Source organism: Tympanuchus pallidicinctus, unplaced genomic scaffold (genome assembly GCF_026119805.1).
Source record: "Tympanuchus pallidicinctus isolate F22 unplaced genomic scaffold, pur_lepc_1.0 scaffold30, whole genome shotgun sequence".
NCBI lineage: Eukaryota > Metazoa > Chordata > Aves > Galliformes > Phasianidae > Tympanuchus > Tympanuchus pallidicinctus.
The window spans coordinates 2,428,611-2,452,002 of record NW_026294748.1 but is presented as its reverse complement, the minus strand read 5'-3'; the positions used below and the strand labels follow the sequence as shown (position 1 = coordinate 2,452,002).

Genomic DNA, 23,392 nt, shown 5'->3' with positions numbered 1-23,392 from the left:
TCCCCTCGCCCCCCCCGCCCCCCGGCCGCACTTCCTCCCCCAGCGCGGAGAGCCGAGCCTCGGGCCCGCAGCACCGCCCCGCCGTTAAAGGGCCAGTGCGAGCCGCAGCTGCTCCCCAGCTGGGCTGCGGGGGGAGGAGAGAGGGAGGGGAAAAGGGGATTGAAAAAAGGCAGAGAGAAGCCCGAAGGCAAAGAAAGTAGCGCTGTCCCGAGCCCCGCTCCCTTCTGTCGAGAGGATGGAGAGGCATCTCCAGCAGCACCAGGGCAGCTGCCGGGCTCTCCTGTGCTTTTTTTTCCTTTCTTCATGTTTTCTCCTCCCTGACAAATAACTGAACACAAAGGAATGGGGAGGCCAGCACGAAAAGCAAAGCCCAGGGCAGCAGTTTGCACCGACGCACACAATTCAGAGTCCACTGAACACACGGTGGCTGTGAATCAAATAGTGTTGACGTGGCTGCTGAGGCTCTCCCTGCATCCAGGCAGCACGCCGGAGGTATTCCCACCCCGAGGATGCAATGCAAGGCACTTCAGCTCCTCTTCCCATCACTGGGTCACTCCAGGCTGCAGCCACGAGGCCCCAACTTGCCCTGCACCCGCTGCTGCAATCGCTTCCAGATGGGCAGATGCCGATGAAGGGCCCCTTTGATTTCCAAAGGTCACTCTGCAAATGCAAAGGTCACAGCAGCAGCAGGATTGGGGTCTGAGAGAAACAGCTTTGCGAGGAAAAGCACAGAAATAAATAGAAAGCGCTGCTTTAATCCACGCTTCCAGTTGCAGCCCTTGCATTGTCACAGCCTTGCTTTGAACAAACTGTGTCCTCAAAATACTTTTGAGGACAATAACGGTGCAAAGAAATCAGAGTCCAGAAGGAGAGAAAGTTAAGAGGTGCAAAGAGGGGAGAAAAGAAATGGTTCAGCTCAAACACAAAAAGAGAGGGGGGTTCTCAAAGTGGAACCGTGCAGCAAGGCAGCTCTCCTGGACAAAAGCTGCAAAGAAGGCCCCACTCCTGCTATTTCTTCAGAGGAGATTATGCAAAAAGACAGGAGGACCCCAGCAGGGGCTGGAAGGAAAAGCGTCGTGAGGTCAGCAGGCACAAATAACCCTTGGAACATGTCCAGTGTGAAGGGCTGTGCTCTGCTCAAACCTGGGAGCAGCTTCCCCATTGCACCAGGGTCACTTCGGGTCCAGCAGCGTGCAGCCCAGCACTGGAGTGTGGCACAGTCCTGCATCCATGCTGGAGGATAGCAGGGATGAGGATGCATCCATCCCTCCTCTGTGCAGCTGTGAGCTCCTGGCTGCAGGTTTCAGCAGTGCCTGCTGTGTACCTGGACCGCAGGGTGTGAGGGGGAATTCAGGGCTCTCCTTCCCTGTAAAGTTGGCGTGGAGTAAATAGGATCAATTTTCCTCCTGGTATCCTCCCAAAGCATGGGAAATGAGAAAAAGAGATCATCTCAGTAGGCTCCTTCCAGTGCCCAGCACCTTGCCAGCAATGCTGTGCTCCTGCAATGGGACTGAGGCACAAACAGACCCTGAACGTGACCTGGGAATGGAAGATCTGATCCCAGCACCTATGTGAATAGACAGAAAGCAGCCAAGGAGCACAGGAGAGAACAGCTTGCTGAGATTCACCATCAGCAGAGCAGGGTAAGGTGGCTGGAAATCAATGGCCATGAAAGGCAGCTGAGAGGATTAAGCACAGCTTAAAGACTGTGGGACAGGTCCTGATGGCCAAAGCAAGGCTTCATTGGTGTTGGCCTCTTCTGACTTTGCTGTTTGTACATCTGAAGGGCTGCCCACCATCCACAGTCTGTGTGCTGAGCTGTAGGAAGACGAAGCATGCCTGGCAGCTCAATGCTCCCACTGGGTTGCTTATAGTTTTACTGAATGTTAATGATCCGGGCCAAGAGTTTCTGGTATGTGTGCTGCAGCCTTTTTACTGGGAGGAAATTTCCATTAAAATGCCTCAGCCGTGCCTGCAAACTGGTTTAAGGAAAAATGTGCCGTTAAAAGAAAACATTCTCCATGCTCTGCTGGGATGATCCAACAGTGCTTGGGAGCAGAGGATTACAGTCTGACACAGCTTCACCTTGGGGCCTGGGATGCAGCTTTGGTCAGCCCCAACTGAGCAGCAAATCTTCATTCCCCCTTCCTCACCTCGAAACTTGAAGTTCAGCGTCATGTCAGCACCTTGGATAAGCAGGAAGGGATTTGTACCCACTCAGATCCAGGCTCAAACAGCTGTTGCTGCAAAGCTGAGAGCTTTAGCAAGAGAAAAAGAGAAGTTGAGAGCGTGAGAAGTCCTTCAGCATCCCACACAAGGCTCTGTGGGCAAGAGCCCTGCCTTTGCCACATGCAAATGCACCAGGCAAACAAAAATGTGCTGCCAGCCCATTTTCACCACTCACCACCCACTTGCTGTTGTGCACACGCTGTCAGGCTGGGCCAGGCATAAATACCTGCAGCATCTTCCCTTCATCCATTCCAGGAATACACCTGCCCTGTCCCTTGCCCTATGTTAGAAAACTCTTCCACCTTTCAATCCCAAAATCACACTCCACAGCCACCCGCTGCAGTTAGGATGCTTCTTGCCCTATCTCTGAGAAGGAGAATGAAGGCCACTTTTGCTTGCTGTTTCACCCCACTGTGAGTAATCAGTCAATACTCCAGAGCCCATTAGCATCTAAAGGTTTACCCTCCCATGGAGGAACAAGCAGTAATTATTACTACTTTCTCATCAACTTACAGTAAGCCTCTGCGGCCAGTTTTCTTATTACGAGCACGAAACCAAAGGATTTAACACACCACAGCAGCAGCACCAGCAATACATCAAAGAGCAGTGATGTTTGCTGTGAATGAGCTGCTTATTCTAAGAACCAACCCCAGGAGCTCAGCAGGGAGTTGGGCATCCAGAAGAGCAGCACCGTGCTGAGAAGTGCAGCCTCCATTTCCTTCCCATTTGGATGGTCCTGTTCCCCTCTCCCACCTGGTTGACTCACCTCAGCACAGCCTTGGCTTATCTGCCCACCCCTACTTAGGGATGCTCTGTCCCACCAAGCCTACTCCATACCCAGGGCTGCCTCTATATGTGACAATGCTGCCCTATTCACCCACTTGTCCCCTGTTCCAGGTGCTCAGTAGAATAGTGCAGCTCCTGGCTTGAACTTAAATGGAGCTGTAGGGCCAGTGGGAAGAGGGTGCTTGGGGCAAGGCCTGGGGAGGCTCGTTAGGGTAATTAGTGCCTGCTGGAGTGCTCAGAGCCAGCTGTTCTAAGTCCCCTCTGAGGCAGAGCTTAGATAGAGTCCCTTTTCTTCCAAGGGGATGCAGCAGGCTGTGTGTAATGAATTGGACATTGCTCCTGCGTGGTCAGGGCATGGAGGGAGATGGATGCAGCAGACATCAAAGCCTTGCATCCACCTGTCTTCTCAGTGCAACAGGTTTGAGGCTAGATTGCAGACCAGACCAGAGCAAAATGAGATCCTGATCTCACCCATGCTTGGAAAGCATGATATGCTTTGGAAAGGTGGCAGACAGGGGCTGGGCAGGCTTCCCCACGGTCCTGGGGCCACACACATCTCTGGGAGCTCCTCCAGCAGCACTCACAGTCCTGCAGAGCTTTCAGCAGGGCATACACTGCAGTTTGCCCATCTAGAACGCTGCAGAGCTCAGCAGGGCCCCTGGAAACATCCCGAGTGCTCAGTGCCCTGGGCAGGCTGCTCACCCAGCACATCCTGAGCCACGCAGCCTTAGGCTGGGCTGCTTGCCCGTGGCTTGCCAGGCTTTCCATCCCCTGCCCTGGCCCCATTGGGTTTATTTCCCTTGCTGGACTGCACACACAGAGCCAGGCAGATTTTCCTTCCAGCACTTTGGCTGGGTGCTTGCACAGCCTGAGATCAGGACGGCGGTGCAAGGGGAAGGACAAACAGACCTCAGTTGTGCTCTGAAAACACACCTTGTCCAGAACGGCCTCAGCAACATCAGTCTCCAAAATGAAAACCAACCAAGCACAAGTCTTTGCTGCCTCTTTCTCATCTTATTTTCACCACCATGAATTTCAGGTAGAAGTGGTATAACTGAGGTCAGGGATCAGGCCCAAATGTGCTGCCTTGATCTATTTAATCTCCCATCCTTTGTTTTCATTTTCATGCCAAACACCACTTTTAAACTACATGAAAGAATCATCAGTGCTTTTTGAAGTGTTCAATCAGGGCAGCTCTTTTTGGGGATGTGAACGCATAAAAATCAGCTTTTTCCCATTGATCCCAGCACCAGAGAACTAATAAGCCTCAGGGAGAGTTAATTAGTTTGGGTTTTGCCAGTCCTCCAAACTGTTGACTAAATCCCAGCTCTACCTGGGAATATTGCTGCAGACCTATGGCTTGGTCTGAAGCTCTGGGAAAGGATTTGCAGCTGCGGTGTTCGGCAGAGATCTTACAGTTACAGCAGTGCATCAGGCTCCGAGTCATTTGTCGTTAATTAGGAGTTGCTCAGCATCTCTTTGGAGCATTCCCCGCTGCCCCTGCTGAATGCCCTCCTTCTCTCAACAATTACATAAAGCAAGCTGCTGAATGCTGTTTAAAAACAGCTTTACTGTCTTAAAACAATGCCCAGCATCTATCTCTGACCTGCTTACCACGCTGCTCTGTGTCCAGGGCAATTAAAAGGGCGAGGAGCACAGCAGCCAGGCGTAATTAAATGAATGGGGCCCAGTGGCAGAGCATGGGGAGGGCAATGGAATGCTCAGACCTCTGCAGCCCATGCTGCGGATGCAGCCCCTCTTCCAGAGATGCTGATGGCCTAATTAGATGCACATTAATTGAGTTAGCCACTCGTTTGTGCAGCTGCAGGAAGGGCAGAGGATGGAGACGTGGCTAGTGGGGACGGGTTGGATTTGATGAGCTTAGTGATCAGTTCCAAAGGTTCTGTAATGGTTCTGTGGCCATTGTCACATCATTGGGCACACAGTAAGCATCAGGGTCTCACTGTGTTTTGGGCAAGGAGAGGGCCAGGAGGTTGGACTGGGTGAGAGCTCAAGGTGCATCCAGCCCTGCCCAACTGAGTGCTGATGGCTGGAGGGGTTCACAGGAATTCATTTCCATCAGCTAAAACTGAATTTACCCAGCCCACATCCTGCCCTTCAACAGAGCCCCAAATTGCCTCCAAGTGGGAAAGCAGCCGAGCATCCTGCTGTGAACACCTGAAACAACAGCCCTCAGGGAACACCCACTGACCCCTCTCAATCCCAGCTTAGCTTCCACCCCGAAGCACATGGATGTAGATCCCTTCCAGCTGATGTGATCAGAGCTGGGCAGGAGCACAAAGCCATGTCCTCTGTGGCTGTTGTTGGGAAGCACAGGCTATGTTCTGTAAGAGATCAGCTCCAACGAGGCTTCTTGATTATGGCACAGGGAAAAGCAAGCTTGGAGCCTCCATCACACAGCTGCACACTGCACAGGAAGGAATAGGAAGAGCATCGTGCTAACTGGACTCTTGTTGATCCAGCAGGTGAGATGATCTCCAATACATTCATGCTGGTGTTGGCTTGGAAGAGGTTAATTTATGGTAGAATAATCCTGTTGGAAATTCAGGGGAAAGAAAGCAAGCTGTGAGTTCTGGCTTTGTGTAACCTAGGCTGACCAAAGCCTAGATAAAGCAACACTGGTGTTGAGTGAAGCAATACCCTTTGAAAGAAAGAGGATGCGAATCTCCCGTGCAAGACAAGCCTGCTAAAAGAGAGATTATAAATCTAAGTGAAGCCCTCAAAGCCTAAAGAGATATAAATCTAATTAAAGCGATATAAATCTAACTGAAGAAATACACTGTAAATCCAGCCAAAATGATATCCATCTCAGGAAAGTAATGCAAATGCACCAGAAACACCATAAATAAAAATCCCAGCAGTGCAGAAGATGTAATGGAAGCCACGAGAAGCTTATGCCAAGCGATATAAATGCAACACAGTGATACAAAACTAATTAAAGCGAGGTGTAAAATGGACATTTGGAATAGAACCGTGGCCCACAGGAGGAGAATGGTCAGAGAGAGGGATGGGGATGGGATCAGGAGTGAGAAAACCACCTGCAGCTACAAAGAACAACCCCAGGTTAATGAGCTGCTGTGCCCTGGGGCGATCTGCAGTTGCAGACAGGGTCAGGAAAGCGACTCTGAGCTCGACTCTGAGTCACAATTGCTTCTGGCTCATGGGATGTGAATGGCAGATTGCAAAAGGGGAGAGCTGACACGGGGCAAAAATACAGACAGTGCTCATATGGACACACGGATCCCCCAGATATTTCATATTTGGGGGATGCCCCCCCCCCACTATCAGCAGTGAATACCTCAGCCCCATTTTGCTTCCTTTGATATCCATATTGGATGACCAAAGCTGTCCCAAATCTCTGCACACAGAGAGAGACAATGGTTGATGTTTCTCTCCTAAACTGAACAAAATCTGCTTGTTTGTTTCCACTTCCATCCACACTTTCACATAAAACAGATTCTTAAGGAGCTTTTTGGCTTTCATTTGAGTGAGTTAATAATTGACCTAATGTGACCACGAGGCAAATAAATAATAAGGCTGCTGCTTGCCTTCAAAAACAGCCAGATCTGCTCAAAATTCTCTCTTCTTATGCTAAAAGAAAGCTCTTTCCTATCATTCTGAATAATGAAATGTCCTCGGTTCAGCTTTACTGTTGAGCTTTTCCTTTTCAATCTCATTCCAAAGCAAAGCGCCATATGTTTTATGCTTAGGATTTCAAGATTTTCTCATGCTTGAAAGTCATTTGGCATTTGAGCATCTGCAGTGGTCTGAATTTCATTTTGTTCCAGACTAAAGGGAAATGTCTATTTTGTGCAAGCTTACTGAAAAGCAGCATCCCTCCACCCCAAGCCCCCAACCCCAGCAATCTAGGTTACAAATCAGCCTGGAGGGTAATGCAAATATTTTTCTTGCAGATTTAGCTGGAAACGTTTCCCATGCTTTCCTGGAACATTCTGCAAAATGAGGCAGTTTGCTGGACTGACAGCCCCACTGCATCAAATAGCATTAAAAACAAACAAACAAAAACACCCAAGCAACAGGTTAATCAAAAGCAATTCACTTCTCTACGGACAGATGCATTCTGTATCATCTCATCTCATGTAATTTCAAAGCTTGTTGAAAACAGTCTTTGCAGCAACGTAGCAAAGCCAAGTGTGTCGTAGAATCATAGAATCATTAAGGTTGGAGACTGCTCAGATTCCCAACCCATCCCACCTTGCCTACTGACCACATCCCCCAGTGCCACATATCCTGAACTCCTCCAGGGATGGTGACCCCCTCCCCTCCACCTCCCAGGGCAGTTGTACCAATGCATCACCTCTCTTTAAGAGAAGAAATCTTGCCTAATACTCAACCTGAATGTTCAGCCTACTTCCCCTCTTGCAGCCAACCCCTCTGGGAGCAGCCAGGCAGTGCTGGGAGCTCAAACACAACAGGACAAAGCAGGGATGCTTCCAGCTCCGCCAATTGATCACAATGTTGGCTGTCGTAAATTTTCACTGGGTGCTGCCAACAAGGCTGGAAATGACAGAAAGAAACCCCCCACATGCCTGCTCCTATCCCAGCCCCACTGCTTTGGCTGCTGTTATCACAGTGCTGTTATCACAGTGCATGGCTCATCCCTTTTCCCCATCTCGGGGTCCCAACATCCCCGCTGCAGGGAGGTGGAGGCAGGCCAAGGGACAATCTGTTCCTCATTGAGGTCATCCTGCAGCTCGCTGCTGATGTGGCATTTGGGGGATGGAGTGAAGGAAAAGCTTTCCTCCCTGCCTGGCCTCAGTTCAGCGCTCCTGGAAGACTGATAAAGCACGAGGCCAGCAGAGAAACCCAACTCTGATAGGTAACCCTCTGTCCAGTCCCACTCACAGCTCCCAGCCCCATGGCCACGAGCCACAGATCTCACCAGCAATGCACACCACCGAGGCTCCTAGGAATATTTTCCTCCTCAGCCTTTCTGAGGTCCTTTTCTGGTTTTGTGTCTGGCTATTTCAGACAAACTTCTCCCCTGCCCCAGGCTGGTAGCTCCCCTTCCCTACAGAGCTGCTGTGTCACTTTAATGGCCCTGTATGATTAAGTGCAGCTGCTGATTCCTGTTGGGTTCTCGGATTCTGGTGAAAAATCACAGCTGGCTGAGAGCTTTCTGTGGTTCTGCCTCTCCACCCACCCCATAGCAAGGGGAAAGCAACAGTGTACAAGCTGGGAAGCTTTGTCCTCCCCCCAGTGCATGACAGGCAAGGTGTTCTGCTAACTTCCAGGGCCCCAAAGCCTAAAGAGATTTGGCTCCAGCAGTTACTCTCCAGCCCTGAACTGATGGAGCTGCTCTCAGCTCTGCAGAGGGAATCACACACGCCCAGCTCTTGGGGCAGGGTTGCAAGAGAAAGAGAATCCCCGTCTGGGTTGAGGCCACAGCGGGGTCAGGGCAGCCCTGTCTGTGTCAGAGGGAGAAGATAAGCAGAGGGAGGCAGTGCCTGGCACGGTGCTCTGCCTGCTCACAGCTCCTGGGGTGCAGCATCCCCACGGTACAGGGGCTGCACTGATGAGAAGCTGCCCCCAGCAGTGCTGGGAAGGTTTGTGGCCTTACTGGCAGCACAGCTGGGCTTGTGGCAAGGACCTGTCATCTTCCTGCACAGAGATGCTCCTGCCAGCTGCCCTAGAAAAGCAATGCGGGGGTTTCCCTGGGCTCCCATGGGGAGAAGACAGCCCCAAGTGCATCGGGTGAGGGTTGACCCTGCTGCCCAGCCCTGGGAAACCACCCCTGGTTCATGATTCACACTGTTTGAGCACAGAGAACAGAGCCTCCTACATGCTCAGCCCGGCTGAGGTTGGACACGGGGGAGGCAGCATGTGTGGGGGTGAGTTCCCCTTCCCGGTATGAAGGAATGAGATGCAAACAGAGCTGAGTCAATGTGGGGTCAGCAGGGTGAGATCTCACATCCCTCGGCTTCCTCCCACGTCCCTGCCCAGCCCTGACCCAGCACCCGCGGGTGCTCAGCCCCCTGCCTTCCCTCTTTCTCTCTGCAGCCTTCCCCGAAACCCTTCCCTGCAATCACGTGGCGAACATGGCTTCATTTCAAGGGACAAAGTGCAGGAGTTTCTCATTAACAGGGAATGAGAGCTGCCTGCTGCGATCCAGCTGCAGGGACTGCTGGAGGAGGGAGCAGCGGCGCTGCGAGGGGGAGAAGGAGGCAGGAGGAACCCAACCACACGAAGCCCTGAGGCAGTCAGACCAAATTATCTCAGAGGTCTTTTTCAATGATTCTGTGACCCCAGAGCATCGCAGTGCTCCACAGACCTGAGCACGGCACAGAGGAGAGCAGCTTGTCCTGCCCCTTGGGGACCACAGCTGCAGTGACCCTGACTGCAGCTTACGTCCAGCAGAACTTCTGTGGACACTGTGGGGTTCCATCCCTGCAGCCCATCCTGGTGTTGGGAGCATTGCCATCCCCACGGTGTTTGGGAGCAGGAGGAAGGGAGGTGCTACTGCTGTGCTTACAGCTCCCCCACCCCCCAAAAAAGAGAAGAAACTGAGATTTGATTTCTCAGAGGGCTGCTCTCAAAAAAATTACCCGGCATTCAAAGGAAAAGGCCTCTTTTTTTTCCCCACCTACAGACTTGGCTGCAAACCTTCTCACTCCACAAGAGGAAAAAAACCCCATATTGGTAGCGAGAGCCCACTAATACCAAACAGACAGACCCACGTGGGCTGTGGTGGGGAGGAATGAAGCGGTCCTTCCTCCGGTGCCCAGGTGATGGGGGTGATGTGTGGTCGGCAGAGATGCAAAGGTTTGGAGCAGCTGCACGAAGGGAGTTGGGGAGCAGTGAGGAGCAAAGTATGGGCAAACAGCCAGAGGTGCACTGGGGTTGGGCTTGCAGAGCAGCGGGGTTTTCAGCTCAGCTTCCTCCCTTCCTCCCAGTGTGGCTTCTTCATACTGCAGGGAAAAGGAGACAAGGTGAGAGGGGATGGGTTGGATGAATGCATTGCACGGACTGGTGATAGAGACCTTGATCCTCCAGCAGGACCCCAGAGCCCTGGGGGTGAAGGGGCACATGGGGTAGAGATGGAGATTGATTGCTTGCAGTGGTGGAGAACAGGGTCTTGTAGGACAGAGGTGGATGGGCAGAAGGGAAGTGCTCAGTTTGGGCGCAGCATCATTTTCCTTCCACTGCGTTGGCTCAGCACCACAGACATCCCACCCTAGGGAACTGTGTCTGTGGTTGTTTATGGTGAAGGGAAGCAAGTTGCTTTCCTCTTACCCCCAACACACACTCACTCGCTGGCTTTCATGCAGCAAGCTAACCCAAACCCAGCTCCAACCTGCCAGCATCTGCTGCAGCTTCCCCACCTCAGGGGAGCCCCAGGCTGTGCTCCCAGCCTCTGCCTTTCCCCAGGAGGAGGTGGTGGTGCCCCCTTCCCACCTCCTGGAAGGACCTCTTGTTGAGGGTGAAGGGCAGGTTGTGAGAGACAAAGCCCTGATCCTATTGCCATGGAGATGTTAATTCAAGCTGAGTTCAAAGGAAATTGTTCCAGCTAAAGCTAACAAGCCTGCCAGGAAAGCGGGCTGTCAGTTGAAAGAGGCCAGCATCTCAGAAAGGGGGAAAGGAGGTGGGGTCAGAGAGAGGGGCTCTGCTCCAAACACAACCTCCAAGCACGCCCTGCTATTCCCTGCCTTCCAGCACCGCCGACCCCCACCATAGCACGGCCTCATCAGCAGCAAAGAGACACAGAAGATCCCAGAAGCAAGGTAAAGCAAGGGGAGAGAACCCTGCCACCAGTATGTATGCGCCGTGTGCCAGCCACTGCTCTCCTCCTGTGCAGGGCAGGGCAGCAAAGGGCACTCAGCTCAGTTTGCCAGTACAGTCATTCAGGTTTTTATAGAGTTGGTGCTATTTCAGGTGGCTTTTTTTTTTTTGAAGCTTTGCATTTGATGTAATGATTAATCCTGGCAGGTGAGACGTGTCGGCTGGTGGGAAGCTGGGCATTTATACTGACCTGGCCACTGTTTGGTATTATCAGAAGGCCCATGAGAGCAGCTGGAGGGGAGGCAGGCGTGCTCTTCCATGCACAACCACCCCTACCTGACCCCATGCCCACCTCTCTGTGCTGCCCCACGTGCAATGCACGAACCCTCTCCCACCTCTCCCTTTCCTTTCATCCTCCTCTGCTTCCAGCCTGCAGTTCTCAGCTGCAGCTCTGCTGCAAAACTGGGATAAATTTACTGAAGGACGCCAGAGATTTCCTGCAAATTAGGGGGCAAAAAAGAACGTTTTCTCTATCTTTTCCTTCTCTTTTCTCACCGCGCCTTGCCCTTCCCCCCACTTCTCCCCGCTCCCCTCCTGCTGCCTCCCTCCTGGCTCCGGGGCTGCTCAGCAGCAAGTCCGAGCACGAGGAAAGTAAGGAAAAGGGGAAGGACGGACTCAGGTTACTGCGAGCAGAGAGCGAGGAAGCGGAGGAGGGAGCCTGGGCTGCAGGCAGGGAGCAGCCGCGCTGCTCAGAGCCCTCCTCCAGGAACGGGAGCAGCACCAGGAGAAGCTCCTTTCCTGGAAAGAGCTCGAGTTTTCACCCCGAAGCAAGCTAGAGGTGGTTTTTCTTCTCGGCTTCCATCTAGAAGTTGAGTCATCATAGCAAAGTAAAGCATCTCATTCATCCTAGGAGGCCACAATGCAGATCAGTCTCCATTCGTACACACATCAACATCTCATCCCCTTTTAAATGCGGGTAGGAAATCTGGCACTCTGGCCCCGTGATCATAGAATCACATTAAAGTTGGCAAAGGCTGCTCAGAGGCCACCCCACTGTGCCCAGTGCCCACATCCCCATGGCTCTGGAACAACCCCTGGGGATGGTGACCCCCCAGTTCCCTGCATACAACGCTGAGATGACACAGACCCCTCACAAATCCCAATGTGAGGGTCAGAAATGTTTCCCTACCGCCCCTGACCAAATGGTGAGCTCTTAATTTTTTTTTCTACCAGGAACTTGGCCATTTCCTCCAAGGAAGGCTATTAAATACCCTTACCCTCCTTTCAGCCCCATTTTTCCACTTATGTTCAGTCCTTCCAAGGCAATCTTTAGACACTCCTTCATCTCTGCCCTACTCTGTCTGCAAAGCATCTCCCCTTCCTTCCTTGCCCTTTCTGTTCTGCACCCTAAGACCTTTGTGCAGGCTGTTTCAGTGCCTGTTGCAAGATTACTCACCCCAGTTTTGGCAGCCCTCACTGATTCCTCCACACACTGACCTCTGAGTGCTGCCTCCCCTCCTGACCCGCCTGTTGCTGCATCCCTTGCAGGCACCGAGAGTGCTGTTAGCATCCTTTTGAGGTGGTTTCTCAGCTCGCTGGGGCTGGAATCCTCATGGGAAGGCTCTCCCTGCCCTCAGCTCGCACGCATACCCAAGTTTGTTTTTTTGACTCTGAAAAACCTTGAGCCTCTCCGAGCTCCTAAGCCCAGTTTTCATTCCTGTGGATTTCCCTTAGTCAACAAAGATTTGCCTGTTTGAAATCAGGAGTTTTACTTGCAGGCTTTGTTTGCCTTTCCATTTCATTTTAATCGAATTAGCCGTTAATCTCTGAATCCAAGCTTGCTTTCTCAGAACTGTGCCCTCACCTTTTATTGAAATCCAGTCCTCACTGGGTGAAGAAATCCACCTGCCACCACACGTCAGACGAGTCCTTCTTTCCCCAGGAATGCACTTTCTCAGTCTGGATCAGGCTAATAGCTATTGCAGGACTCTGCCCGTGCCCCACAAACCTGCAGCACCCCCCTCACGATGCCAGGATCTGCTCACATTCCTTCCCTTACCAACCCAACGGATTCATGGAATGCATTCGTAGAATTGTTCAGATTAGTAAAGACCTCTCAGATCCCCAACCCATCCCATCGTATTCAGTGACCACCTCCCTCAGTGCCACATCTCCATGGCTCAGGAACACCTCCAGGTGACCCTAACTGCTCCCTGTGCAGCTGTGCAGCTCAGCATCACTCTTTTGGAGTAGAAATTTCCCCTAATAGCCATCCTGAACCTCCCCTGGCACAGCTTAAAGCCATTCCTACAATGATGAGTCAAGGCTCGGAGGACTCTATAAGCTCTGTATTGCCTCTTCTATACCTTCAGGGAACTGCAGCTGTTTCAGATCTCATCTCAGAGCAGTTTCCAGCAGGGCTGCTGTTTCTGCTCACCTCACCACTGCACTGTGTGGTGCCAACCATCGTCTGCCCTGAAAGCAGGGCTCGCTGCAGCAGGTGTTGCAATGCATTCCCATGAAATCAGGGCTCAGCACAGAGCAAACACGGCTTTACATTTTCTTTCTAATTCCTGCGGCTCAAAAAAGCAGAGTTAGCAAACAAGGGTCGGTGCTTAGATCATCGTTCCTATTAAATCTCGCTGCTGGGCAGTTCGTGCAACTATACATCGGTGCAAAGGGCTGATGTGGACACAGGGTGATAGTACAGAGCGTGCTGTGCACCTGTACCTTGCTCCAGTGTGTCACAGGGGTCAGGAGGGGTACAGAGATTTGCCTTGATGATGTGATTACATCACTGCTGAAAGAACACGAACCAAAGCAATCAATGCAGGACATCAAGGGGATTTTCTTATCTCTCTCTCTTTAATCTGCATCAGAGCTCCTCTCTAAAAGCCCTCCCCTTCATCTCCCAGCGTTGCTGCCCTCCTCTGTGATCCTCAATGCGTGACTTCAGCCCATGGCAGCAGCACGGGGCCAGAAGGATGTGATGTGCTGAGCTTCACTGCTCGCAGCTGTGCGTGGCATTACTGACCCGGCAAAGGGAAGGAAAAATACTGCTTTGTGATATATAGCAGCAGTGAGAAGCAGGAGATCCAAGCAGAGCTCATGGGAGAGAGACAGCCTGGCTTGGTCTGCAGCAGGGGTAAGCAGAGGGGAATTCAGTGGTTAGTGCAGGCTGCAAAGTCTGCAGCACAGCCTGCAGCAGGAGAGGAAATAAGGCAGACTGCAGTCGGTGCACAGATGCTCTGCTACCAGCTGGAAGACTGTTGCTGTTTCCTTCTTCTCCCCATCCTCCATTCCTCCTTCTTTGACCAGGCTGCCAAGCTGCCATGTGCTCCTGGTACAGTGGGGTCACTGTGGGTTGGGGAGCATCTAAGGGGCTGTGCTGGAGCTGAAATGCAGAAGAGCAGCACAGTAAGAACTCTGACAGGCTCTGCTCTGCCCGCATCCAGCTGCATCACCTGTTGCAAGCCAGAACTGCCCGAGGACTGCTCAAAATCCCACAGCAGCCGTGGCAATGAAAGAGCTGAAAGCAGGGATAGGACAGGGGGGGAGGGAAGCTGGCAAGTGCTCTGCTGTTTCCCTGCTCCTCCGCACAGCAGTGCTCTGCTCCGACTGGAGGCCAGCACTGCAGATCTGCCAACCCAGCACACCCCATCCCTTCCCAGCATCCCAGGGGGTGATGCTGTGCCACCTCTGCATTAAGACATACAACCCACAGTTGGACAGAGGGCTATGAAAGCTCCCCTGGCAGCCTCTGCCAGAACCTTATCTGCCTTCCTCAGCCAAATTCCAGGGTAGAAATGGAACAAAGCAGCCCTGATGAGCTGCCAGTACTTTTTAATGAGCAGCTCCCACAGATACCTTCCTACCTCTGCTGTGATGCAGCTCTGCCGAGCAGGTGCAACTTGTGTGCTCCTAGAAAGGGAGCTGTATTTACTTCTCACTTGTTCAAACAGCAGCAGCTACACAAACCCTCTCTCACAGCCATCACTCAGGCAGGGAAGTGGTTGATTTGGCAAGGAAATTGTCATCGAGTGCAGCTTGCTGGGGATGTTTACACTGTGTTTCTGAGGGTATAATGAGCGTGCTGATAAGATAGTGCAGGGGCTTGAATAAGGGGTGAGCATGCTGATGGGGAAGCTGTGAGCTGCACGCTGCACTGCATTTGGGAAACATCCTGCTGGCATCCTACAGAGGCTGTAACATTTACTCCTGTGCAGTATTTTCAAGACACTTCAAGAAATTTCCTTTCAGGACAGAAAAACAAGATGAGGAGAGCTAGGATATCCACAATGATGGTTTTTTGGTTTTGGTTTTTTTTTTTCTTCACATGGAAAGGAAGCCGAGGTGTTTCCCTTGCTGTAACCCCTTCCCAGCTGCAGGAAGGACACACTGTCAGCCCCCGATGCCTCCTGAAAGCGGCCACGAAGGCTCTCCCCGTCCCATCCCGTCTGGTCCCCTCTCCCCGCAGCCCACGATCCCTCAGTCCCCTCGGGGTCCCCCAGCCGTGTGCGGCCCACGGGGGACACCTAGCGGCCCCGGAGCTCTCCTGTCCTCCCTCAGAGCTCACATCCAGCCCCAAACACCGCAGTGTGGAGGGGGGAAAGCGAGGCTCAGAGCATTCATCTCTCTCCGGTCCCATATGTTCCTATTAAGGGGGGTTATGTGGATGCTGCGTGGTGTGCAAGTCAGCGAGCAGCAGTGAGAACCTCCTGTGTGCCACTGAGCTGGGCTTCCATCTCTTCTGGATGATACGTGGGCCGTGGGGTGCTGGGGCTGGCTTGCAGGATGGACACTGCTGGGAGTAATGGATGCAGTGTGGGAAAAGGAGGGTTTAATGGGTACCAGTCAGCCCTGGGGTCAGCATGGCCCACCATCAGGATGGGACCAGCACAGTGGTTCCTTTGGCTACACAAATCCATGATGCTCAGAGAACTCCCCTTGATAAAAAAACAACAACAAAACATCACTAAAAGTGCACTGGAAGGAACTCCTCCCCAGTCACTGTTTCCATTTCCCTGTCCTGCATGAGATCAGTGCAAAGCCCAGCACTACGGCTGTGGGTGCCAACACGTCTCCATGACAGAGGGAACTCACCCCACAACAGCATCCCTGTCAGCCCAGGGGCAGCATCACTTCCATGGCACAGGGAGATGAGCAGCGAGCACGAGGTAAAGGCAGATCATGCCCTTCCCTGTATCTGGAGAGCTGCAGCTCCCTGAGCCTGCTGCTTTCTCACCCCATCTTCCTCCAACCCCTTGGCTTTCCTTCCTGGGTGCCAGCCAGCCCCGTGATGCTACGTTGGGGCTGCGTTCGGACTTGACGGAGCCTCAAAGTGAAATGCAATTAATGTAATAAAGACCAGCAGCCAGCACATGCATGGAGCCAGTCAGAGCAGCAGGGATGGCTCCCCGCGTTGCCCAGGTGTTCCCTGCCTGTGCACAACAAGCAGCAGCTCTCCTCCCGTCTCCACTCCCTGGCATTCCTGCGGAGCCGCAGTGCCAGCGCACGGCTTGGAGCTGCCTGGGAATCTCCCATCTTCTTTCAGCCTCTTTCACAACTCCACCACCAAGGAGGAGGGTCAAATCCTGCCCGGCTACTGGAGAAACACTCTGTGCATCTGCCAGGTGGGGAGGCAGGAATGCAGGAGCTTTTGGGCCCTCTGGGTGCTTCCCAAAGCTCACATGCAGCTGCAGGAGTTTCCCAACCTGGCTCTGCAGGACTGACTGGAGCGTGAGGTGCATGGCAGAGCCTGGCCACAGTCACCCTGCTGCTGTCACCCTGCACCTCGGTGTGGGCACTCAGCTCCCCGAGGGCAGCTTCTGGCATGGGGACAGAGCTGCCACAGAGCTGTGCTGGCCACACAGAAAGCCCTGCCCTGGGGAGGAAGGTGTGACGATGGGAAGGATGAAGTGGGTGGCCACGGCTGTGCCGCTAAGAAGCCCATTCTCTCCACTGGTTTTGCATTAGGTCCTGCTGTGAGGGTTTCTTGATCTGCAGAAGCCTTCAGAGGTTTGCTCTGCTAGGAGCTGGGCAAGAGGGAAACGGCTTTTTGTGCCACTGGGATATGAGGGAGTAAAGCAGAGAGGCTCCAGTGTGACAGCGGGAAGGTGGAGATGGCTACAGGGGGGTGCTGTGAGGGGGCTGAGGGTTCAAGTGACCCTCCTGCTTCTCAGAGCAGCATCTGGAGGGAGGCAGGGGCAGGAGGGAGAGCTGGGGCAGCAGGGGCACGGGGCAGGGGGTGGGGGTGGGTAGGAAGAGGCGAGGTCTGAGTCCTGCCAGGCAGCTGTGGGGCTTGGTAGGTGTAAACAGGTGCTGAAGGACCGTGAGCTCAGTGCCAGTGATGTAAGAGCTGCTGCGATCAGCCTGTCCCCAGATCCTTTCCAAGGCAAACATCAGACATTTTCCACCAGACACTGCTCTCCTCGGATGCCAAAACTCACTCCCATTTCTGCAAGCTGAGGCTGGTGTCCACATGCATGTTGGATTGCAAATCCCCTCCCAAGCCCCAGACGCTCTGCAGCCCCTGATGCCAGCAGGCAATGCATTGACGAAAGATGAGCTGTGCCTGCTGCTCCCACCTCTGTCCTAACTGCAAGCACCAAATCACTGCTGTCCAGCCTTGCTGCCCTTCCAGCACCTTGCTGACCCCGTTGATTTCCCCTGCCAAAGAGGAAGGCATGACACAGCTCTTTCCCAAGCATTTTCCACCACCCTAAAACCAGCAGGTGGGATGGGGCTGCAGAGGTATAATGCTGACCAAGGACAAGCGAGCCTGGGCATGGTGCACAGCAAAGCACTGCTGAGTAAGAGCGGCGATGCTCAGCCTGCTCCAGGCCTGGCTCTGACCCTTGCCCTGCCTCCACATGGTCATCCCATACCTATGGGTCTCACCCTCTTATTTAGGCCTCTCTCTGAACTTTTCAGCTTATTTTCTACTCCTTTCTTAGTGCTGTCCCCCATCTGGGTCTCTTCCCCTTTAGCTCAGATCTTTCTTTGCTGCTCTGTATTTCCCTGTATTTACAGAGAAAGGAAAGGGGGGGGGGGGGAGTAAAACCAGACACATGCACACACACGCCGGATATTTGCCTTGCTCAGTCACTCGCTGAATAAGCGTCCTTGTTTCAACATGTTTTCTCATTTAACTTCCCAGGGGCTTTTCAGAATGAGAGCTGCTCTGAATGCTGGAGCTCACTGCCCCTTCCTATGTGCTGCCTTCATTACTCAGCCTTCATCCCGTGCTTGGATTTCCAGGAACACAGCAGTAACCCATCCTAAAGCCTTTCTCCTTGGAGGACAGCCTCTCTTCCTTCTCCCCAGCCTTGCTGGGTCCCATGGAATCAGGGAATCATCGAGTCACAGAGGTTGGAAAAGACTGCTGAGATCGTTTTATCCCACCGTGCAGAATTGCCCCAAGCTGCTCTGCCCTCCACGTGCCAAAGGGAGGCAGGGCAGCTCTTAGGAGCTCAGCTTTCTGCATGGAGGTCAGCCTCAAGACACTGAGTCTCCTGCAAGAGAGATCTGGGGGAGATGATGCTCCTAGCATGGGAGGTGCTGATCCCATGAGCCCCCAAGCTTGCTGCCACCCCCACGTGGAACTATGGGCAAGGACAAATGGAGGAATCTCACCTCCTTCTGCTCTCCTGCAGCTCTAAGGCAGAAGTTGCCCCATCCTGCTCTCCCCCCACTGTGCCACACTGCTTGGTGGCACATCCAAATATAGCATAGCAGTACACCTCGGGAGGGACAGAGCCATGGTTTCTGTCCCCAGGGCAGGCCAGGGCAAGGATTGCTGCGTGCACAACTCCATGCAAGGACCAGCCATGGCCTGGAGGGCAGCTTGCTCAATGTTGCCAAATACAGAAGATTTCAGAGTACTTAGCATGGAGGGAAGCTATTAATAACCCACTGCCCTTTTCCTTTCTTGCTGCCTGTCCTTGCTTTACCCTTCTCTACCCATCCCCATCTCCCCCCTTTCTCTGGGTGCCCCAAGCCATCAGCAGCTCTATTTGTCCCTTCCAGACCTCGCTGTGGAGTCGAGAACTAAACCTGATAAAAGAGTTCCTGATGCTGGGGACAATTAGCAAATTCTGCTAAAAGTTATCGCTGCTAAGCATCAGTAAAACAAGAACATCAGCATAGAAGAGTACAGAAAGAGAGCCTGGGGGCTGTTGACCCATGCTAGCACCTACACTTCATTACAAAATCTCTTTCCTTGGAAGGATTGCAATCTATTGGGCCTATCCAGATATCAGTTCTGCGAGCTGCAAATCACTGAATGTTTTATTACCACTTCTACAGCCCCCAAAATCATAAGATTATATGAAATGTCACTGTTATATGATTAATATCAATGTCTTCCAGAGCACCTTGTTCCCATGGATCCCAAAGCACTTCAGAAGAGCAACCACAAGCTGGAACAGACAGGGAACAGAATCGTGCTCTCCCAACTTCAGATGTGCAATTAAACACCAAATCACATCTTCACAGTTACTGAAGCTGCTATGAAAGCTACAGTCTGGAGAAGCCAAAAGATAATATGCACAGCATCCTCCAGGGGAAGGCAAAGAGCCCCAGTGGCCAATCTGGCCGTGGAACAGTCCTTCCCAAATTTGGAGATGGTGTCTTAGTGCTGAGCAGGCACCAGAGAGGTGCGACCGTCTCCACCCAACTTCTCCATCTCACGTTGTGCCAATCTGCAGCGCATGAAAAGGAGGTGGAAAAGAAAACAAAAACTGGAAGCCAATGACACAGAAACCAAGTTAATCATCAAAGAAGGGGGGGGGAAAAAATCCTTCCTGACCTCTGCAGGCAACCAGCAGAAGCCTTGAAACGCAGGCCTAGTTAATTAATTAAAAACAATACGAGCATGGTGCAACAAGCCTTGTAAGCACATTGAAGGCAGAGTATCACCCATGCGCTGTTATGCAACGTGTTGATGAAGCCACTTTGGAACCCGGTGCCTGAGACTCTGTCTCAGAGGCCACCCCTGAGCTCTGCTCTGTGATGTCCGGAGATGATCTTCTAATTTCAAACCTGTGTTTTTGAATGTACAAATTCACCCCATTTGATCTGACTCCGTCCTTTAATTCAAACAGATTTCCGTCTTCAGCCGGTATTCCCTTTCCTGTCCTCTGCATGAGTTTGCTGCTGAGTAGTCATCTTCCCTTCAGCCTTTTCGGAGATGAGGACTCAGCATAACCACTAGAAAGGGGTCCTCCCCCTGGCACCGCACATCCTCCATGTCCTCACCCCGCAGCCTCCTGCTCTGCTGAGTCACCGCTGTGCCGCGCGCTCCCCAAGTATCGCTGTTGCACAACGGGCGTTCGTGTCCTGCTTGTAATTAAGATTCCCCAAGGTCCAGCTCATAGCCTGCGGGCCTGCTTTGAGCCCTGTGTCTGGTCTGCATGGAGGAGATGTTGCTGAGGCGTTGGCACAGATGACCAGGGAGGTGGGGGAGGTCACCGTCCCTGGAGGTGTTAGAGATCCGTGGGGATGTGGCACCGAGGGATGCGGTGATGGGCATCGTGGGATGGGTTGGGCTCGGGGGTCATTGAGGTCTTCTCCAACCTTAGTGATTCTCTGATTCTATTTCAGGTGCCCTAAAAATCTCTCTTTGCATCTCCTAGCTCTTGTCTCAGCATGCCCATAAGGTGACAATGCACCCTCAGAGCCCTGGGTCCTCCAAACTTTTCTTCCCTCCAACACCCATGACACACACAGATGATTACATGGAAGCAGCAAGCCAGAATTTTCACAAATATCTCAACTCAGGCCGTATAAACTGAGATTATCTCATGTCGGTCTCAGTTCTGAGCACACGGACAGCTCAGCTTTATGCACACCTGCAGCATTATTTGCTCTGCATCAGGACAGCAATCCTGATCTATCAGTGTGTCACTGCCGATCTGATGCATGTGAAAGCAGCACGAAGCAACCCGTTCTGCCTGCTCTACTGCTGCACCAGGGACTGCTAAATGCCCATTTGGTGGTGGCTCGCATCTGATGGGTCAGTGTCCTGGACTTCCTTGCAGCAGGGACAACCTGTGTGCACTCCAGCACTGCATTTCCTGAGCTGTGGGTTTATCTTATGCAAAGCAGAAGGTATGTTGGATGTGAAAGGGATCCCTGCGCAGTGCAAATAACAGGCAGGCTCCCTGCTCCTCCTTTGGCCGGATCTGCTGTGAGAACTGGGGCTGGTGAATCACAGGTGATCCAATTCTCATGGCTCTCTGTGACTTCATCTGACATCGATGTTTGAAACCCTGCTCCAGAGCCGTCTAAAGGAGTGCCTCGGGGTTGGCGTAACTGTTTCTGTTCTATTTAGGTTGACATGAACCCATTTTTTATCATTTTCTCCATCCTTGGGAGATCTTCTTTGTCAGTACCTACTCCTGATGGTGGTTGTGTAGCCACTGCACAGCAGAAAATCTTCAGCACAAGCAACGAACCACCCAGATCTACCAGGGTACACGCAGCAGAAGGAACGAAATTGAAAACAAGGACAAAAGGATCGGGAAACATAATAAAAAGCAAACAAACAAAAAGAGGATTTAGGTGTCCCAGTTGCTAAACATAAGGAGAGTTGAGCGAGGAGGCAAAAAAGCAATGTCAGAAAAACACATTTCAGTTTCCCCGAAAAAAAATTTGGGCCGGTTCAACTGCACATGCCTCAGTTCCCCTAATTGCTCCGCAGGGTTGGCCACCCCGACCTATTTTGCAAAGGTGTTGTCGAGTTTAATTTGTGAACCTTTGAAAAGGGCTCCGAGTTGTGCAGATGAAAGGCGCTGCGGATGCCAAACGTGGGTGGATGCAGTGAGTCAGAGGCGCAGACATGGGCACTGTGTGAGCAGCCCGATGCAGTGCAGCACATAGCAGGCAGTGATCCTCTGCAGGACACGGAGGGATGGTCGGTGCAAAACTCATCGCTGCTGCATGCATGCGAGAGAAATCAGGAGCCACCCTCTGGGAAGTGCAAATATGGAGAGGGCCGCTCTGTATGTGATGCTTGATTGCGTGAAATAGAAGTGTGTGTGTGTGCAAGTGTTCCAAACGCTGTGGGAAGCAAAGCACAAAGTGTTTGACGGAGCAAACCTCAACTCCCAAGCTATCCTTAATCCCCAGCAGCCCTCTGATGGAGTGTCCTTTAACTCCCAAGCTGCCCTTGTGCCCCCAACAGCCCTCCTGCTCTCCCTTGAATGCTACTCTGCACCCCTCAAACTTCAGGCAGGCGTGAAAATGATTTTCCAGCATAAGCCAGAAATAACAAAGGAGAGATGGGTCCCATCCGTGAGCAATTTCTTCGCATGCAAAAACAAAAACAAAAACACCCAAAACCCAAACAAAAAGCCACAAGGAGGTGTGATGAGGTGCAGAGAGATGATGGGGAAAAGAGCGGGCTTGGCCTTGGGCTGCAGTTTGCATGGCAGAGATGCACCAAGCTGTCCTTGGTCAAACATGGGCCTGCCGTGGTTTCACAGGTATTTACAGGCAAAACGTGCCTGAGGCACCAATGCCAGGCATGTGGGATGCTGTAGGTAGAGCTGGGGTTGAAGAGGATCTGGTGAAAGTGGCATTGCAGAGGGAGCATTCCCTTGTGCACCATAGGGATACCCGTGCTTGCTTGCTGCAGATGATGGGCATTCTCTGCATGGAGCGAAAAACTGATAACAAACCTCATCCTGAGCCTGCCTGGAAGAACTGCATTAAACTCATTGATTTCACCATGATGAGAAGTTCAGCCCTTCTCTTTTTTTCCGCCATACCTCATCCAGAATCTTCACACAGAGTCGGGAAGCCGAGAGAAACCAAGGCGTTCCTCTTGTAAGCCAGATCTCTTCATAGAGATACTATTTGTTTCTTAACGATTAATTCTGGCTCAGAAAAGCCCTGCTGAGCCTTCTCTGTACACATGAGAACAGGAGCCTCCACCCTCCAGTATTTTTAATTACTTGGAGATCTACAGGGCTGTTGATGTTATAAAGATCAGCTCAGCCTGAGAAGCCAAGGAGGAAGAAATGCAAGCGTGTCAGCCAACCTCCTGCTTTTAGGAGATTCATTCTTTAAAAATAGAGCTGCCCTTTCCTATGCCAGAGAGTGGCTTCTGAGTCAAGAAACACTGTGGTCCCTCTGACAACAAGCTGCCCATTGGAAAGGGCTTCAAAATGGGGCCTTTCCCATCGACTGTTACCCCAAACCAACAGCATATACCCAATTATTCCTCACATGTGGAGAGCCATAACTACACACATGCAGTAAAAAGGATAAATAAGGTTCCAAGTGCAGTTCAGCTGAATAATTTTTTTGTTCCTCTTCCCTTTCCTCTCCTTTTTGCACGGTCAAAGCCCTTATTAACCTTATCTATAAGACAGGCGCTTCCTGGGTATCTCCTATCAGATCCAAAATGCAGGCTGTTCCTGTTGGGGCTGCACCTCCATTTCCTCCACACCTAAAAGAGAGCTGCAAAACACAGACCTGGATTCTTCCTCTGCTGCTCAGCACTCTTCCAATAGTGGTTTTGCTATGGATTCCCAATGAGAAATGATTACAGCAAAAAAAATAATAATAATCACATTCTCAACCGGTGACACCATTCTACCCTGCAAAAATG

General features: G+C 52.1%; 1 long non-coding RNA gene across 1 annotated transcript; it reads right to left on the bottom strand.

Annotated features, from left to right (window-relative positions):
- Positions 1-14: 14 nt before the first annotated feature.
- Positions 15-7,417, bottom strand: LOC128087598 (uncharacterized). The gene is made up of 3 exons (XR_008209902.1): positions 2,983-7,417; positions 2,456-2,583; positions 15-2,186 (listed from the first exon to the last, which is right to left on the bottom strand). It is a non-coding gene; the product is annotated as an uncharacterized LOC128087598 (long non-coding RNA).
- Between the last annotated feature and the right edge of the window lie 15,975 nt (positions 7,418-23,392).